Consider the following 11,692-nt stretch of genomic DNA (forward strand, 5'->3'; position numbering starts at 1 on the left):
CATTTTCAGACTTTTCCATTTTCCTGCTCTGAGTTCCCATCACCAAGGTGGAGAGATCTTGTGCATTCTATTCTATAACTGCAGATGGCCAACCTCAGTTCCGGCTGTTGGCTGAGTCATAAACGTTGCCAGATGACCATCTGTGTGTCCATCATTATGGTCGTGCTGTTGGTCTCAGAGTCAACTAGTGCACTGTGATTACATTTCCATCTCTGTATAGCCTTACTTTTCCCTGGGTGTTTTTTCTCCCCGCTCACCACTCGCATATCTTCAACCATTTCCCTGCCAAATTCTTTGCCATAAGGGTTGTTTTCTTGAGACACTTCATGGCGCACATTTTGGGCTCTTCCATTTCAAATAAGTATGTGTCTGAGTCCTACCATCATGGCTGAGGTATGGTCCAGTAAAATCTCACCTGTGGCTCCTTCCTCAACCCTTGTCACTCCATGCACCTCCATCACACTCTCTTTCCTGATCTCTCATCAGCCTTGGCAGTAGATTCATGATTATACTTAGCCTAAATAATCTAGGTTCCTTTGATGGAGCCTTGCCACCTAAGTGTGGTGGAGCCAGCGCCTACAGTTTCCCTGGAGGAACTAAGCTCTTGGCAGAGTGGTTCTGAAGGAAATTTGCTTTCAAACTTCTGGGAATTTATGGCTTTTACATCATGGTATGCCTTATTTCCACCTGTAATCTCGTTCAGCGTCCAGTGATCTTAGTTCATGGTTTAATATACATTTGTAAAAGCCTTAGTCTTCTATGACTGCCTCAATTTGGAAAATGGCAACACTGACTCAGAAGCTCTCCAGTTCTAAGATCAGTAGCCTGTTGGACAGCAGGATAGAGAGCTGGTGGGTTTGTACGGACTTGAGCTCTCTTCCAGACTCTAGCTCTCTGCCAGTCTCTGACGTTGCCTTGCTGTATCTTCAGCTAGCAACAGGTGTGACAAACCACCTGCCTCTGCCCCCAAACATCACAGAGCACCAGCCTCACACAAACTACCCAGTGCAGAAGTGGAAGTATGAACCAACTTCATGACAGCCAACGGGGATCTTTTCCCAGCAGACAGTGTGCTCGTCTCCTGAGTGAATGTGTGTGTGTGTGTGTTTTCTTTGTGAGCATGTATGTTTCTGAGTGATGGGTCTTGGCTTTGCCTGGTTTCTTCCTCACGGTGCTCCTGATGGCCATTGGAAACAGCAGGAGGATATGAGAGAGAGAGGATGGATGGTCTGGCTTCTCTCTCTCTCCTGCTTTTATTTTATTTTATTTATTTATTTATTTTTTGACCATTCTAACCAGCTCATGAGATCTTAGTTCCCCAAGCAGAGATTGAACCTGTACCCTTGGCAGTGAAAGCACGAGGTCCTAACCACTGAACTGCCAGGGAATTCCCGATCTGGCTTCTTGAAGGGGCTTCATCCTTTCTATTTTCATGGTGAGTGCTGAAGTAACACCCATTTCCTCTGCAGTGATTGGCTGAATCAGCCAGCGTGCCCTGTCCTGTCCATGGGAGAGGTCAGGCTCTGCACTTACTCAGGTGGCCTGGCTCTGGGATGTGGCTCCTGTGCTAAGTAAGCTAAGCCCCGCTGCCTAGCTGTTCTCTGCCTTCAGCAGAGCTGGGGAGATTTGATGTGACTTGAGTACATCTTTGTCAGAGCTGGGGAGATTCGATGTGACTTGAGTACATTGTTGTCAGAGTTTCCGTGTCGTGATGACCAGCTCAATCACCGACTTTCCAGAGGACTAACAATGTAGGTGTCACGAGTAGGGAAGAATGTCTAAGAAGGGGTGGATTTGGACTCAAGAATCCTAAGATAGCTCCACCCTGGAACCCAGCTCTGCCCACCACAATAGCGCTCCCTTTGGGTCATAGATACAAGTGACGAGAATGTGTTCTCTCCTGAGTGAATATGTGACTTGGGAGATCCTTATCACTGTCTTTGCTGCTTCTCTTCTCGAACCAGAGCTCAGAACCACACACATTCTGCCTATCACTAGGCGATGATAAGAGTACTTACCCTTCTAGGTGATGATCTGGTCCCTTGCTCCCCCACTCTGATTCTGTCTCTAAGCTTGATAGTCGACCTCTTGTGTTCATATATCATCATCCCACCTCAAGAAGTTAAAAAAAAAAAAACTTTTGTCCCAATCTGTCTGAACTTGGTAAACGATCTAATATATGATGAGATCTCAGTGATGTGCTGGTGGGTCTCTCAGAGTCGGCCATCCCACTGAGCCTGCAGGCTGGGTGTCTCCCCGCTGAACAGACACCTCATTTGGCTCTTCCTTCAGTGTCCTCACGTCTTACTCATCCACGATGTAGCTCCTTATGGTGCACGTGTACTTGAAACTCCCTTAGCCCTTACTGTGGTTCTTCCATCCTCTGTTGACCCATTAGCTTGTCCATACCCGGAGCCAGTTGGGCTTAACCGTTAAGCCCAGGTGGGCTTAACCATTCTGGTCTTCACTCTTTTTCCTTTGGCTGGTTGAGGTATAAGTCTGCTTTCAAGTTGTCTATACAGTGATGAAAGAAACTCCGTTAACAGGATTAAGTAGACTGAACACCAAATCTCAGTGCCTTTCTTGGTGCCCAAGGTTAAATATAACAAGAGCTTGGGGTTCTTTGTGTCTACACATGCAGTAAGAGTGCCTGGTCCCAATTACTGCATAAGAAACCCCTTTCTCGATACGTTAGTACGTTTCCCCCCTCATCTTTATTTTTTCTGAGCACAAAGCTCTTCTGTTTTTCCAACCAGCTCTTGTTAAATCCTTAAAGACCCAAAAATCCAGATCAGTAAACAGTGGCAGGATTTCCCCCCTGTGTGTTGGAGAGTTGGGAGGGGAAGGTGGCTTCCTGGGGAAGCAGGTGCAGATCAAGTAGAAGGGGGTGGGCAGGAATGCTAAATCCCTCTTTCCCCTTGGCTTTCCCCCTCCCAGACCATTCCCAGAGCAGTAAATCCAAACTTGCTGGAGTGGCAGTGAGGAGAAGCGAGGCTCAGCCCGCTCTGAGGAGAACACTGGTACCAGTTCAAGGAGCCTCATCCTGAAAGAGTCCCACCTGGACACCTTCTGTGCCTAGGGACATGCTAGGACACACACCACCCACTCCATAGAGGGAAAAAATCCAGACACCAGGGAAACCAGAAATGGCAAAGAAACATGAGACAGGAGGACTGCCACCCTCTGACTTGGCCTCTGCACCTGGCATGGAGGGCAGGGCACATTATATCATGTCTGGCATTACCCTTCACTGTGGAATGTTCCACCCACATGAAATCTTTGCTTTAGATGTAAATAATATACAATTTGTGACTGTCATCAAGCCTAGAGTACCTTCCCCTTATCACACTTGTACTAACTTTAACTTCCTTAAAAAAGAGAGAGAGAGAGAAAGAGAAAAGCAAAACAAAACAAAACAAAAGACACACACAACAACAAAAAGACTGTTTGGATGCTGGAGAAAGGATGGTCACCCAGCCAGTCTGACACAGGGGTACAGAGAGGGGAAAGGGGTTGCTTTACGGTGCACAGCTCCTTCTCTGTGACACCCTGTGAGCTGTTTCCATTTTATGTCTGTACACAGCACATTGGGATCAGGAATTTCCAGCACGGAGTTTAGTGCTGCTATGGACACATCACATGCACCCACTGGCCCATTTCAAGTACTATGTTACCATGTTTTAAAAGGGAAGCTCTCTGGACCAGAAGAGCACATAGATGTGCTCATTAATCTGATGTGATTTCCATGATGACTCTACTCCAATAAAAGGGACAAAAGAAAAAAAGGAAAAACCCATATCTTTGTTTACAGATGATTAACTAGAAACAACCCCGCTCACCGCAGTTTGCAGAAGAGAAGACCGTAGAAAGCATTCAAGTCCGAAGCTCCAAAACAGATTTTCTTTGCTTTGTGGTTCCTTTAAAGACACTCACACCTTCTTGGTAAGAGATGGCCATGCTTCATAGAAGTGAAAAGTCAAAGGCGAGACACACTCGGAGGACATTTGAGCCTGAGATGAAGCATGTATGTAATATTTATACGATGGAATTTTAGGTTTATATGTCAATATGAAACAAAAGCAGTTTGAGGGGAAGCAGGACACCACTCTGCCGTTACACTCTGTATGCTATAGTACCATTTTGTATGCATGTTCAAGAAGCATTGAACAAAGCAAAAAGGTGATGTATGTATAGGATAAAAATTAATTGTACGGTTTCATTTCAGTACATTTTGTTGTACACTTTAATCTTGTTTCCTTTCTCTTCATTATTGATAAGAGGATGTGAACTGTATAGTTTCCAGCTAGTTACTCATAATAAAAAGAAATAAAAAAGAGGGTACTAGAGGAAAACAAGAAAGAACATTTGTCAATTGCAGTTGTCAAAAGAAACAAAAACCTAGCCTTCTTTGTGAAGCATAATTGCTTTTCGCATACGGAAGTATTTTTTTCACAATTTCTTTGTATAACATTTGTATGAAACTTAAATATCTTCTCTGATGAGGGTGTTTCTTTGTGACTGAACCAGTAGATTCACGAGGTATGTTCTTATGCGTTTTCTCCACCCCCTAATTTTTTCAGAATCTTCACCTTTTTTAAATGAAGCTGTTTTGGAAAAAATATGCCTTGCTCTTCCTCAAACTGACAGTTTTCCATTTGGTCAGGATGGATGTATCAGGTTTGGGCCAAAGACGGAGACGGGGTCACATGAGGTCAGGAAGGTTTCTCTGCACATTATAAATAAATGTCCCCACTTGCAGCTTTCCTGGGAAGTTCAGTTCTAGAGAATTTACTGACAGAGATGGAGACAGAAGGGAAATCTGGGGTCAGTCTCAGAAGAACACTGGCAGGGAATGAATTTGTCTTTCAGTAGCCAAGATGGCAACCTGAGCTACAAGGAGCTCTGTGGGCAACGTGTGACCTTGACTCTGCCCAGGCACATCCTGGTCATTTCATCTTCATGGGTCACATAAGTATTTTTTTTCCATCATTTAAACTTGGGAACACTCCTCAGCTCCATGGCTAGACAAAAGCAGGGCATGTTTGGCCCCTCAAGCCATCCCTGGCTGGTGTTGTGAAAGGAATGGAATGGAACTGGTTTAGAGAAGACCTTACAAGAGCTTCCTTATTCTTCTCTCGGGGTATGGGAGCCTGCCACGTGGAAGGTGGCAGTGTGTGTCACAACTCCCAGTTGATGGATATTCAGGTTGTCTGCTGATACCAGCCATGGCCAGCAGACCAGCCTTGTGTGCAAGTCATCAGCTAGGTGAGGGACCTATGGAATTCATCTCAGGAGGTTACATCCAGGGCTCGGGGACTGGCCAGGACTTGGAGGTTCCAGACAGGGAAGCAGGACCTTCTGCCTCTGACTTTAGTCTGAGTGGGCTGTTTTCAGGGCTCAGTGGCTCAGAGTCTAGAAATGAGGAGGAGAGGGAGGCCACCAACTGTCTGCCGTGGTCGTTTCTCCTTTCTCTGAGCAATGGCTAAGCACAGGGCAGGATGGGCCCCACCACCTACCCCCTTCTACCACTGCCCCGACCTGCACAGTTGGCCTGGTAGGTCTCCTGCTGCTGCTAAGTCCCTTCAGTTGTGCCCGAGTCTGTGGGACCCCATCGATGGCAGCCCACCAGGCTCCCCTGTCCCTGGAAATCTCCAGACAAGAACACTGACGTGGGTTGCCATTTCCTTCTCCAATGCATGAAAGCGAAAAGTGAACATGAAGTTGCCCAGTCGTGTCTGACTCTTCACGACTCCATGGACTGCAGCCTACCAGGCTCCTCCATCCATGGGATCTTCCAGACAAGAGCACTGGATTGGGTTGCCATTGCTTTCTCCGTTGGTGGGTCTAGAGATGACCTTTAATGCAGCCAGGCACTATCGCCACCTAATGGTCGTCATGGAGAACTGCAGCCCTTAGAGCGGAAGCTAGACCCAGGAGGGCACCGGTGGAGGGTCATTCATGAAACAGTTGTGTGCTGAGCATCTGTGGGGAACCAAGCACTGAGGACACAGGCTCTGCCTTCATCCATCTGACATTCTCACTGGGAAGCAGATCTGTATATGATAGACTCTTAGGTGGGACAGAATCAAATATGTAGCATATGGAAGGGAAGTAGTTGGTGTGATTGGGGACGGCCTCTTGTAGAACTGGCCTTTGAACTGAAACCTTTATGTGGGAACTGAGCACGATGTCTTCAGCAGTGATTTAGTAGTGCCGGCTGAATGTTAGAAGTGCCTGGCAAGTATTAAAACAACAATAAATGTTCAGGTGCCACCCTCTTTCCCCCAAGTAACGATATCTGACTCTCTCAGGTGGGGTTGGGGCATTCATAAGTTCTTCAGGTGATTCTGCTGGGCAGCTAGATCTCAGAGCCTGTACCTTTATTGGAAGAACACCCAAGGTAGAAGGGAGAGCAACTAAAAAAACCTGAGGGGGCTTCTGGATCTTCTCAGAATAGGAGAAAGTTGAAGGGGCCAGAATGAGGGATTCAGCATTGGAGATGGAGCTGATGAGATCAGAGAATGAAAAGAAATCAAGGGGTATGGGGGCTGAATTATGATCAGAAGGAACTGGGAAGCCAGGTTGGTTGACATTTTAAAAAGGATTTATTGAGATAGCATTTAAAGTGTATAATTGCTTTGGGTATTTCACATTTTTTTTTTTTTAAATATGGTAAATGAGATGTAACAAAATTTGTCCTTTTCATCATTTTTTAAGTGTGTTAGTCAAGGTTGGGGTTTAAACATGTAAATCAGCAGGAAAGGAACTTGATAAATGTGCACCAAACCAAGCAAAAGAGGAGGAGATAGAGAGTCTTCCGGAAAAAGAATTCAGAATAAGGAGGTTAAAAAAGATCCAAAATCTGGAAGACAAAATGGAGTTACAGATAAATAGCCTGCAGACAAGGATTGAGATGATGGTGAATCATTGAACAGGGACCTAGATGGAAAAAAAAAAAAGAGCCAATCAATAATGGATAATGGAATATATGAGATCAAAAACTCTCTGGAGGGAAAGAAAAGTAGAATAACAGAGGCAGAAGATAGGATAACTGAGGTAGAATTGAATGGTAGAAATAAATGAAGCAGAGAGGAAAATAGAAAAAAAAAAGAATTAAAAGAATAGAGAACAACCTCAGAAACCTCTGGGACAATGTTAAAGGCCCCAACATTTGAATCAGAGGAGTCCCAGAAGGAGAAGAGAAAAAGAAATGCCATGAGAAAATACTTGAGGAGATAATAGTTGAAAAATTCCCTAAAAAGGGAAAGGAAATAGTCACCCACATGCAAGAAACCCAGAAAGTCCCAGGCTGGATAAACATAAAGTGAAACACCCCAAGACACATATTAATCAAATTAACAAAGATCAAACACAAAGAACAAATATTAAAAGCAGCCAGGGAAAAACAACAAATTACACACAAAGGGATTCTCATAAGAATAACAGCTGATCTTTCAACAGAAACTCTTCAGACCAGAAGGGAATTGCAGGACATGCTTCAAGTGATGAAAGAGAAAAACTTTCAACCCAGATTACTGTACCCTGCAAGGATCACATTCAAATATGAAGGAGAAATCAAAAGCTTTACAGACAAGTAAAAGCGGAGACAATTCAGCACCACCAAACTAGCTCTTCAACAAATACTAAAGATCTTGTCTAGGCAGGAAAAACAGAATGGTTGCATAAACCTGAACCGAAAATAGTAAAGCAAATGGCAACAGGATCACACATGTCAATAATTACCTTACATGTAAATGGGTTGAATGCCGCAATCAAAAGACAGAGACTAGCTGAATGGATACAAAAACAAGACCGCTACTTATGTTGTCTACAAAAGGCCCACCTCAAAACAAGGGACACATACAGACTGAAAGTGAAGGGTTGGGGGGAAAAAAAAAACAGAAGAAAGCAGGGGTAGCAATACTCATATCATATAAAATGCACTTTAAAATAAAGCCTGTGGAAGAGACAAAGAAATACACTATATAATGATCAAAACATCAAACCGAGAAGAAAATGTAATGATTAAAAATACATAAACACCCAACATAAGAGAACAGCAATATGTAAGGAAAATGCTAACAAGCATGAAAGGGAAGATTAACAATAACACAATAATAGTGGAAGATTTTAATACCACACTCACACCTATGGATGGATCAAGTAAACAGAAAATCAACAAGGAAACACAAACTTTAAATGATACATTAGAACAGAGAAACCTAATTGATATCTATACTAATTTTACACCGAATAATGAATTTCACATTTTTTCTCAAGTACACATGGAAACTTCTCCAGAAGTGATCACATCCTTGGCCATAAGTCCAGCCTTGATAAATTCAAAAAACCTTGAAATCATTCCAGGCATATTTTCTCATCACAATGCAGTAAGACTAGATGTCAACTGCAGGAGAAAAACTGTTAAAAATTCAAACATATGGAGGCTGAATGTCACGCTGGTAAATAACCAACAAATCACAGAGGAAATCAAAAAGACATCAAAATATGCATAGAAGCAATTGAAAATGAAAACACAACAAGCCAAAACCTATGGGGCATTGTAAAATCACTGCTAAGGTGAAGGTTCAGAGCAAAACATCCTTACCTCAAGAAACAAGAAAAAAGTTAAACAAATACCCTAACCCTCTGCCTAAAGCAACTAGAAAAGTAAGAAATGAAGAACCCCAGGGTTAATAGAAGCAAAGAAATCATAAAATAGGGCACAAATAAATGTAAAAGAAACAAAAAAGACTAGAGCAAAAATCAACAAAGCTAAAAGCTGATTCTTTGAGAAGATAAATAAAATTGACAAACCATTAGCCGGACTCATCAAGAGGCAAAGGGAGAAGAATCTAATCAACAAATTAAAAATGAAAATGGAGAGATCACAACAGACAACACAGAAATACAAATGATTATAAGAGACTACTATCAGTAACTATATGCCAATAAAATGGACAACTTGGAAGAAGTGGACAAATTCTTAGAAAAGTACAACTTTCGAAAACGGAGTCAGGAAGAAACAGAAAATCTTTACAGACCCACCACAAGCACGGAAATGGAAAGTGTAATCAGTAATCTTCCAGCAAACAGAAGCCCAGGACCAGACGGCTTCACAGCTGGATTATACCAAAAATTGAGAGAAGAGCTAATATCTATAGTACTCAAACTCTTCCAGTTGCAGAGGAATGCAGACTTCCAAACTCATTCTATGAAGCCACCATTACCCTACTACCAACACCAGACAAAGATACCACAAAAAAAGAGATAACTACAGGCCAATATCACTGATGAACATAGATGCAAAATCCTTAACAAAATTCTAGCAAGCAGAATCCAACAGCATATTAAAATGATCATACATCATGACCAAGTGGGCTTTATCCCAGGGATACAAGGGTTCTTCAATATCTACAAATCAATCAACATAATACACCACATTAGCAAATTGAAAGATAAGAAAACATATGGTTATCACAATAGCTGCAGAGAAAGTCTTGAACGAAATTCAACATCCATTTATCATCAAAACACTCCAGAAAGCAGGCATAGAAAGAACATACCTAAACATAATTAAAGCTATATATGGCCAACCCACAGCAAACATTATCTTCAATGATGAAAAATTGAAAGCATTGCCCCTAAAGTCAGGATCAAGATAAGGATGTGCACTCTCACCACTACTATTCAACACAGTTTTGGAAGTTTTGGCCAAGAGGGATCAGAGCAGAAAAACAAATACAAGGAATCCGGATTGGAAAAGAAAAAGTAAAACTCTCACCGTTTGCAGATGCCATGATCCTCTACATAGAAAACCCGAAACACTCCACCAGAAAATTACTAGAGGTAATCAACGAATATAGTAAAGTTGCAGGATACAAAATGAACATGCAGAAATGCCTTGCATTCCTGTACACTAACAAGGAGAAAACTGAAAGAAATATTAAAGAAACAATTCCATTCACCATTGCACCGAAAAGAATAAAATAGTGAGGACTATATTTACCTAGAGAAACAAAAGTCCTGCATATAGAAAACTAGAAAACACTGGTGAAAGAAATGAAACTGGACACAAAGAGATGGAGAAATAGACCATGTACATGCATTGAAAGAATCAATATACTGAAAATAGGTATACTACCCAAAGCAAACTATAGATTCAATGCAATCCCTATCAAGCTACCGACGGTATTTTTCAGGGAACTAGAAGAAATAATTTCACAATTTGTATGGAATTACAAAAAACCTCTAATAGTCAAAGCAATCTTGAGAAAGAAGAATGGACCTGGAGGAAATGCCCTGCCTGATTTCAGGCTATACTACAAAGCTACAGTCATCGAGACAGCGTGGTCCTGGCACACACACAAAAAAGATATATAGATAAATGAATCAAAATAGCAAGCCCAGAGATAAATCCACGCACCTATGGATACTTTATCTTTGACAGAGGAGGCAAGAATGTACAATGAAGACAAGACAATCCCTTTAACAAGCATTCCGGGAAAAATGGTCAACCACTTGTTAAAGAATGAAACTAGAACACTTTCTAACACCGTACTCAAAAATAAATTCAAAATAGATTAAAGATCTAAACGTAAGGCCACAAACTATAAAACTCCTAGAGGAAAACACAGGCAAAATACTTTCTGACAGAAATCACAGCAGGATCCTCTATGACCCATATCCCAGAGTAATGGAAATAGAAGCAAAAATACACAAATGGGACCTCATTAAACTTAAAAGCTTTTGCACAAAGAAGGAAACTCTAAGCAAGGGGAAAAGATGGCTTTCACAATGGGTGAAAATAATAGCAAACGAAGCAACTGACAATGAATAAATCTCAAAACTATACAAGCAATGCCTGCAGCTCAATTCCAGAAAAATAAGCGAGCCATTCAAAAAATGGGCTAAAGAAATAAACAGACATTTCTCCAAAGAAGACATACAGATGGCTAACAAACACATGAAAAGATGCTCAAATCACTCATTATCAGGGAAATGCAAATGAAAACCATAATGAGGTACCATCTCACACCAGGCAGAAAGGCTGCTCTCCAAACGTCTACAAACAATAAATCCTGGAGAGGGTGTGGAGAAAAGGGAACCCTCTTACACTGTTGTTGGGAATACAAACTAGTAGAGCTACTATGGAGAACAGTGTGGAGATTCCTTAAAAAAAAAACTGGAAATGGAACAGCCATATGTAACAGCAGTCCTACTCCTGGACGTAAGCCCCAAGGGAACCAGAACTGAAAGAGACACATGTGCCCCAATGTTCATCGCAGCACTGTTTATAATAGCCAGGACACGGAAGCAACCCAGATGTCCATCAGCAGAAGAATGGATAAGAAAGCTGTGGTATATATACACAATGGAATATTACTCATATATCCAAAAGAATGCATTTGAATCAGTGTTAACGAGGTGGATGAAACTGGACCCTATTATACAGAGTGAAGTAAGCCAGAACGAAAAGCACCAGTAACACACACACACACACACACACACACACACACACACACACACACACACACATATGCCATATGTATATATATATATATATGGGTTTCAGAAAGATGGTAATGATAACCCTATATGCAAGACAGGAAAAGAGACACAGATGTATAGAACAGTCTTTTGAACTCTGTGAGAGAAGGCAAGTGTGGGGTGGATTCGGAGAATAGTGTTG

This window comes from Giraffa tippelskirchi, chromosome Y, assembly GCF_054371585.1.
Source record: "Giraffa tippelskirchi isolate mGirTip1 chromosome Y, T2T-mGirTip1v1.2.pri, whole genome shotgun sequence".
Classification (NCBI taxonomy): domain Eukaryota; kingdom Metazoa; phylum Chordata; class Mammalia; order Artiodactyla; family Giraffidae; genus Giraffa; species Giraffa tippelskirchi.